Here is a 7,995-nt window from a genome sequence, read left to right on the forward strand (position 1 = left end):
TGGCTAAAAGATAATCAGTTTTATTAATCTTTTCAAAGAAACAGCTTTTGGTTACACGGTTCTATATTGATTTCCCACTTTCAATTTCATTGATTTCTGCTCTAATTTTTATGATTTCTTTTCACTGATTTAATTTGGATTTAATTTACTCTTCCTTTTCTAGTCTCCTAATATGGAAACTTGAATGACTGAACTTAGACCTTTCTTCTTTTACTAATATATGCATCCAATGCTATTTGTTTCCAAAGCACTGCTTCTATTACATCCCACACATTTTGACAACTCATATTTTCATTTCATTTTCAAAATAATTTTAATCATAAATAAATTTTATAATTTCTTGAGCTTTTTTCTTTGTCTTGTGTGATGGGGGTTGCTTAATCTCCACATATTTGGGGATTTTTTTAGTCAGATTTCTAGTTTAATTCATTGTGATCTGAGGGCAGATGTTGTATAATTTCTATTCATTTAAGTTTTTCAAGATGTGTTTTATGGCCCCAAATGTGGTCTGTCTTGATGAATGTTTCATGTGAACTTGAGAAGAATGTGTTTTCTTCTGTTTTAGATGAGGTAGTCTATAGATGTCAATTATATCCAGCTGATTGATGGTGTGTTGAGTTCAACTATGTCCTTATTGATTTTCTGCCTGTTGGATCAGTACGTTTCTGATAAAGGGATGTTGAAATCTACAACAATGATGGTGGCTTCATTACTTCTCCTTGCAGGGCTACCAGTTGCTGCCTCATATGGATTAATGCTCTGCTGTTAGTCACATACATATATTGTTATACCTTAAAAAACTGACACTTTGTTATTATGTATGCATTTCTTCATCCTTGATAAGTTTCTTTGCTCTGAAGAGTGCTTTTTCTGAAATTAATACAGACCATCTGTTTTCTTTTGCTTAGTGTTAGCATGATGTATTTTTCTATATTCATTTATTTTTAATATACATGTGACTTTGTACTTAAAGTAGATTTCTTATAGACAACATATAGTTGGTCCTTAGTTTTATATGATGCACTCTGACAATATTTGTCTTTGTATTGGTGCATTTAGACCATGGACATTCAAGTGATTACTGATATTATTGGATTAATAGCTACCACATTTGTTGTTTTATATTTGCTGCCCTTAGTCTTTGTTCCTATTTTTGTCTTCCACTCTTTTTCTGCCTTTGTGGTTTTAATTAGCATTTCATACCATTCTACTTTCTTTCCTTTTCTATGTGTCAGTTATACATTCCCTGGAGTTTGCAGTACACTTTTGCAACTAATCCAAGTCTAGTTTTAACTAACACTATACCATTTCATGGGTAGCGTATTTTATAGTAACAAAATAATTCTAATTCCTTCTTACTATACCTTGTATCCTCGCTTGTTATTAATTTCACTTATTCATGCTGCTGCTAAGTTGCTTCAGTCATGTCCAACTCTCTACGACCCCAGAGACAGCAGCCCACCAGGTTCCCCCGTCCCTGGGATTCTCCAGGCAAGAACACTGGAGTGGGTTGCCATTTCCTTCTCCAATGCATGAAAGTGAAAAGTGAAAGTGAAGTCGCTCAGTTATGTCCGACTCCTAGTGACCCCATGGACTGCAGCCTACCAGGCTCCTCCATCCATGGGATTTGCCACGCAAGAGTACTGGAGTGGGTTGCCATTGCCTTCTCCGCACTTATGCATAAGCATATATATATATATGATACATACATATGTATCCATATTTCAATATACTGTTGCTATTGTTTTCTTGAACAAATTATCTTTTAGATCAAATAAGAATAAGAAAAATAAAAAATTTTATTTTACCTTCATTTATTGCTTGTTTAGTGCTCATCCTTTCTTTATATAGATCTGAGGTTCTAACCTTATTATTTTCTTCCTCTCTAAAGAACTTCTTTTAATACTTCTTGTATGGCAGGTGTACTAGGAACACAGTCCCTTGGTTTTTGTTTGTCTGAAAAAGCCTTTATCTCTCCTTCACTTTTGAAGGATAATTTTGCAGAGCAGAGAATTCAAGATTGGTAATTTTTTTCTTTCAATACTTTATTTTGCTCTGCTCTCTTCTTGCTTGCATAGTTTCTGAGGAAATTTTGGATGTAATTCTTGTCTTTGTTCTTCTATAGCTATTTTTTCCTCCCTGTGGCTACTTTCAGGATTTTCTCTTTATCTTTTACTTTCTTTAGTTTGAAAATAATATCCCTCTATGTAACTTTTTGGCATTTATCCTGCTTGCTGTTCTCTGAGTTTTCTAGATCTGGGTTTCAGGTCAGTTGCTCAGTTGTGTCTGACTCTTTGGGACCCCATGAACCACAGCACGCCAGGCCTCCCCGTCCATCACCAACTCTCGGAGTTCACCCAAACCTATGTCCATTGAGTTGGTGATGCCATCCAATCATCTCATGTCGTCCCCTTCTCCTCCTGCCCTCAATCTTGCCCAGCATCAGGGTCTTTTCAAATGAGTCAGCTCTTTGCATCAAGTGTCCAAAGTATTGGAGTTTCAGCTTCAACATCAGTCCTTCCAATGAATATTCAGGACTGATCTCCTTTAGGATGGACTGGTTGGATCTCCTTGCAGTCCAAGGGACTCTCAAGAGTCTTCTTCAACACCACAGCTCAAAAGCATCAATTCTTCCACACTCAGCTTTCTTTATAGTTCAACTCTCACAACCATACATGACCACTGGAACTGGGTTTGGTGTCTCACAGTAATTTGGGGAAATTCTCAGTTGTTGTTTTAAATATTTCTACAGTTCCTTTCTCTCTTACTTCTCATCCTGTTATTCTCATTATGTACACATTTCATCTTCTGTAGTTGTCCCATAGTTCTTGTATATTCTGTCTTGTTTTTTAGTCTTTGTTTTTTGGATTTGGAGGTTTTTATTGATACAGCCTCAATCTCAAAGATTCTTTCTTCAGCTATATACAGTCTACTAATGAGCTCATCAAAGTCATTCTTTAGTTTTGAACAGTGTTTCAATTTCCAGCATTTCTTTACTGTTCTCTCTTAGGAATTCTGTTTACATTGATAAGCTGTTTTGCTTGCTATACATCTTTACTCATAGAGCCCTTAGCATTGTTGTTTTTGTTGTTTAGTTGCTAAGTCATGTCCATCTTTTTTGTGACCCTATGGACTATAGCCTGCCAAGGTCCTGTGTCCTTGGGATTTCCCAGACAAGAATGCTAGAGTGGGTTGCCATTTACTTTTCCAGGGGATCTTCCTAACCCAGACATTGAATGTGTGTCTCCTGCATTGGCAAATGGATTTTTTAGCACTGAGCCACCAGGGAAGCCCAGCCCTTAGCATATTAATCATAATTGCTTTAAATTCTCAGCCTGATAATGTCAACATCCCTGCCATGTCTGGTTATGACAAGACAGACAGCCAGCTTGCTCTTCAAATTGTAATTTTTGCCTTTTAGTATACCTTGTAACTTTCTCTTGATAGAAGGACATGATGGATCAGGTAAAAGCAATTGTTGTAAATATGCCTTTAGTAATGTGGTGCTAAGATTTGGGGACAGGGAAGCTATGGGAAGAGGGGAAGTTGTCTACAGTCCTATGATTAGGTCTCAGTGTTATAATGAGTCTGTATCTCTAGAGAGCGAACTTCACAGTGTTTCCCAGTCCTCTCCCCTCCACCATTAGGTGGGAAACGATGGTTATAGCTGACAAGAGCTGAGTGTTTCCTTTCTGCCAGGTCAGTTTGGTTCTGCTAATACTACATCAGGTTAGACACTGGTTAACCAGCTTTTTCAGAGACCAGGACTTAAGAAGAACAGAGACCTCAGACATATTTCAAAATTGTTTATTTTCCTTCCCCTTTCAATAGCACGAGGGGACTTCCTGCACTATTTACTGTGAGACTCCGGTTGAGTTCCTGGAGATAAAACTCACAAAAGTGTGTGTGTTGTGGGAGTGACTCTGATGACTAGATTCCCCTGGAGTTTTTATCTCTCATACTGGTCCAAACTGAGCATCCAGAAATTCATCAGTTACACCCAAGTTTTCTTATCCTGGTGGTACTGGTTCCACTGGCAGTTCTCACTCATGGGTCTCTAGTTCAGTAAGCTGTGACTCCCATATCTGCCTGTCTGTCTCTCCAATCTTAGGGACAATGCTTTGCCCTTTGTCCTCATCTCTCTTCAGATCAAGAAGAGTTTTTGATTTTTCAGTCTGTTCAGCTTTTCCCTTGTTAAACAGAATATCAACTTCTAAGCTCTTTACATGCAAAACCAGAAATCCAAACTTTCTTGATTACAACATCTTTAATGAATCAGTAATTTTTTAATAGAATGTCTAAACCAAGAGAAACACCCAACAGTTATGTTTGTTAAGTAGAAAGGCTCAGACTACTTAATAAATATTGATGTCCAACATCTTATCAGTCGTTTTGAAAAGGAATAACGCACATCAATTGAAATAAAGGTGTTTTTTTAAAAGTAACTGCAATTATTTAGCAAGAGGATATATAAACCTACAGTGTATAAACCTACAGCACAAACCTTAAAATGAGATTGAATTCCACCTCCTTCATTTTCTATTTCACATTGATTGCAATGTGAATTTGTTTTCCATCACAGCAATCACAAAAAAAAAACCTCAGCTTTGCAAAGCTATGACATCATCAAAAGGAACACGGCACAATCTAATGTTGAAATAGCAATTTGTTTAAGGATAGGTGTTTGTGCAGTCTGTCAACCATCAAATATTATTGTGTTTCTTCAAGAATTTCGAGTACCCTACAGTGCATCTGGAAAAGGTCAGTTTTCATTCCAATCCCAAAGAAAGGCAATGCCAAAGAATGTTGAAACTACCACACAATTGCACTCATCTCACACACTAGCAAAGTAATGCTAAAAATTCTCCAAGCCAGGCTTCAACAGTACGTAAACTGTGAACTTCCAGATGTTCAAGCTGGATTTAGAAAAGGCAGAGGAACCAGAGATCAGATTGTCAACATCTGTTGGATCATTGAAAAAGTGAGACAGGAAAAATGTCTACTTCTGCTTTATTGACTATGCCAAAGCCTTTGACTGTGTGGATAACAATAAACTGTGGAAAATTCTGAAAGAGATGGGAATACCAGACCACCAGACCTGCCTCTTGAGAAATTAGTATGCAGGTCAAGAAGCAATAGTTAGAACTGCACTGGAAGCAATAGTTAGACTGGTTCCAAATAGGAAAAGGAGTGCATCAAGGCTGTATATTGTCACCCTGTTTATTTAACTTATATGCAGAATACATCATGAGAAATGCTGGAATTTCTCATGAAACACAAGCTGGAATCAAGATTGCCAGGAGAAATATCAATAACCTCAGGTGCAGATGACACCACCCTTATGGCAGAAACACTGAAGAAGAACTAAAGTGTCTCTTGATGAAAGTGAAAGAGGAGAGTGAAAGAGTCGGCTTAAAGCTCAACATGCAGAAAACCAAGATCATGGCATCCAGTCCCATCACTTCATGGCAAATAGATGGGGAAACAATGGAAACAGTGACAGACTTTTTGTAGGGGGGAGGGGGGGGGCTCCAAAATCACTGCAGATGGTAACTGCAGCCATGAAGCTAAAGGACACTTGCTCCTTGGAATAAAAGTTATGACCAACCTAGACAGCATATTAAAAAGCAGAGACATTATTTTGCCAATAGGGGTCCATCTAGTCAAAGCTGTGGTTTTTCCAGTAGTCATGTATGGATGTGAGAATTGGGCTACACAGAAAGCTGAGTGCCGAAGAATTGATGCTTTTGAACTGTGGTGTTGGAGAAGACTCTTGAGAGTCCCTTGGACTGCAAGGAGATCCAACCAGTCCATCCTAAAGGAAATCAGTCCTGAATGTTCATCAGAAGGACTGATACTGAAGCTGAAACTCCAATACTTTGGCCACCTGATGTGAAGAACTGACTCATTTGAAAAGACCCTGATGCTACGAAAGATTGAAGGCGGGAAGTGAAAGGGAAGACAGAGGATGAGGTGGTTGGATAGCATCACAGACTCAATGTACATGAGTTTGAATAAGCTTCGGGAGTTGGTGATGGACAGGGAAGCCTAGCGAACTGCAGTCCATAGGGTTGCAAAGAGTTGGACACAACTAAGCAACTGAACTGAACTGAACAGTGCATCTGAGGGCTGGCTGCAGTGCCCTGAAAGTGTTGGTCACTCAGTCATGTCTGACTCTTTGAGGTCCCATAGACTGCAGCCCTATGGACAGTGGAGTCTGGTGAGCCACAGTCCATCGGGTCGCAAAGAATCGGACATGGCAGAGCAACTAACCCCTTAGACTGAAGCCCTGTAACCAGGCTCGTCTCTCCATGAGACGAGCTCGTCTCTTTCCAGGCAAGAATACTGGAGTGGGTAGCCATCCCTTCTCCAGGGGATCTTCTCGACCCAGAATCAAACCCCAGTGTCTAGCATTGCAAGCAGATTCTTTACATCTGAGCTACCAGAGAAGCCCACAAAGGGAACCATGCTGCCTGAACAGGGACTTGAACCCTGGATCCTCAGGTTAAAAGTCTGATGCTCTACCAGTTGAGCTATTCAGGCAGTGCCCTGGGGGGGTTGATAAATGGTACATCTACCCAAAGCAGTCATATGCAGTTGTGAACGGTTATAAAATCCAATTAAAATAAATTAATTAATTTTTTTAAGTTGTGTGAAATATCTTTATATCATCCTATGAAACGATCTTCAGTATCTTGTTAAGTAAGGTGGGAAGGAAAAATGTATAAAGCATATTAGCGAAAGAAGGCAAAAGATGAATATAAATACATTTTTCTTATGTTTAAAAACTGGGAGGGAAATCAAAAATATTTCCAAAACTCACCCACAGACACAAGAGGAGGACAGAGTAGAGGATTCTGAGACAAAAGTTAGGTTTTTTTAACTACATATTGCTTTTTAGATTTGACTTAGGAAACATATACAAATGTTACATAATTATTAGCAATTTTAAAAAACAATTTCTAAAAATAGAAAGTTAAATGAAGCAAATCAACTTAACTGCATATTGATTTTGTATCATAACCACACACAGAGTAACTACTTCATGTGATTTGAAAACAAAACTAGTACTAAATTATTCAAAGGTTTTAAGAACTACAAAAACATATTAAGCTATGCCATTTATCATATTCTTATTGGTAGTGTTGATATTGTTACTCTGAGACTATTTTGTGTGTACTGTGGGTTAAAACAAATTAACGTTAATGTTGTTGAGAATTTAACATGAAAGAAAGTAGATACAGATGTAAATAATGTAAGAGTAAAGAAAAGAATCTTAGTCCTATGGTTAAGTTGGGAGAGTCAAAATAAGTTCATGAAAATATTTTCTATTTTTCTTGTTATGGTTTCTCAGATACACCCATCATTTAAAAGTGCACATTTAATTTCCAAATACATGGAGTTTCTTAAGTATCTTTTATATTAATTCCTTATTTTGATATCCAGTTCAGTTCAATCACTCAGTCATGTCTGACTCTTTGCAACCCCATGGACTTCAGCACGCCAGGCCTCTCTGTCCATCACAAACTCCCGGAGTTTACTGAAACTCAAGTCCATTGAGTCAGTGATGCCATCCAACCATCTCATCCTCTGTCATCCCCATCTCCTCCCGCCTTCAGTCTTTCCCAGCATCAGGGTATTTTCAAATGAGTCAGCTCTTCACATCAGGTGGCCAAAATATTGGAGTTTCAATTTCAACATCAGTCCTTCCAATGAATATTCAGGACTGATTTATTTCCTTTAGGATGGACCAGTTGGATCTGCAGTCCAAGGGACTCTCAAGAGTCTTGTCCAACATCACAGTTCAAAAGCATCAATTTTGATATTAATTTGTCATTTAAATGCTTCTTCTCTGCAATCACCCCCTGTAGTTTTTTTTTTTTTTTTTTTGGTCTCCTAACTTTATTGAGGCTTTCAATGGCTAAGTCAAAGAGCTCTCTTGGTAAATGTCACATAGCACTTGAAAATGCAAGGGCTATTTTCAATATCTTTTGA

At 38.1% G+C, this 7,995-nt stretch overlaps 1 non-coding gene across 1 annotated transcript; it reads right to left on the reverse strand.

Annotated features, from left to right (window-relative positions):
* Positions 1 to 6,470: 6,470 nt before the first annotated feature.
* On the reverse strand, positions 6,471 to 6,543 carry TRNAK-UUU (transfer RNA lysine (anticodon UUU)). The gene has a single exon. It is a non-coding gene; the product is annotated as a tRNA-Lys (tRNA).
* Between the last annotated feature and the right edge of the window lie 1,452 nt (positions 6,544 to 7,995).

Source organism: Bos taurus, chromosome 5 (assembly GCF_002263795.3).
Source record: "Bos taurus isolate L1 Dominette 01449 registration number 42190680 breed Hereford chromosome 5, ARS-UCD2.0, whole genome shotgun sequence".
NCBI classification, from domain to species: domain Eukaryota; kingdom Metazoa; phylum Chordata; class Mammalia; order Artiodactyla; family Bovidae; genus Bos; species Bos taurus.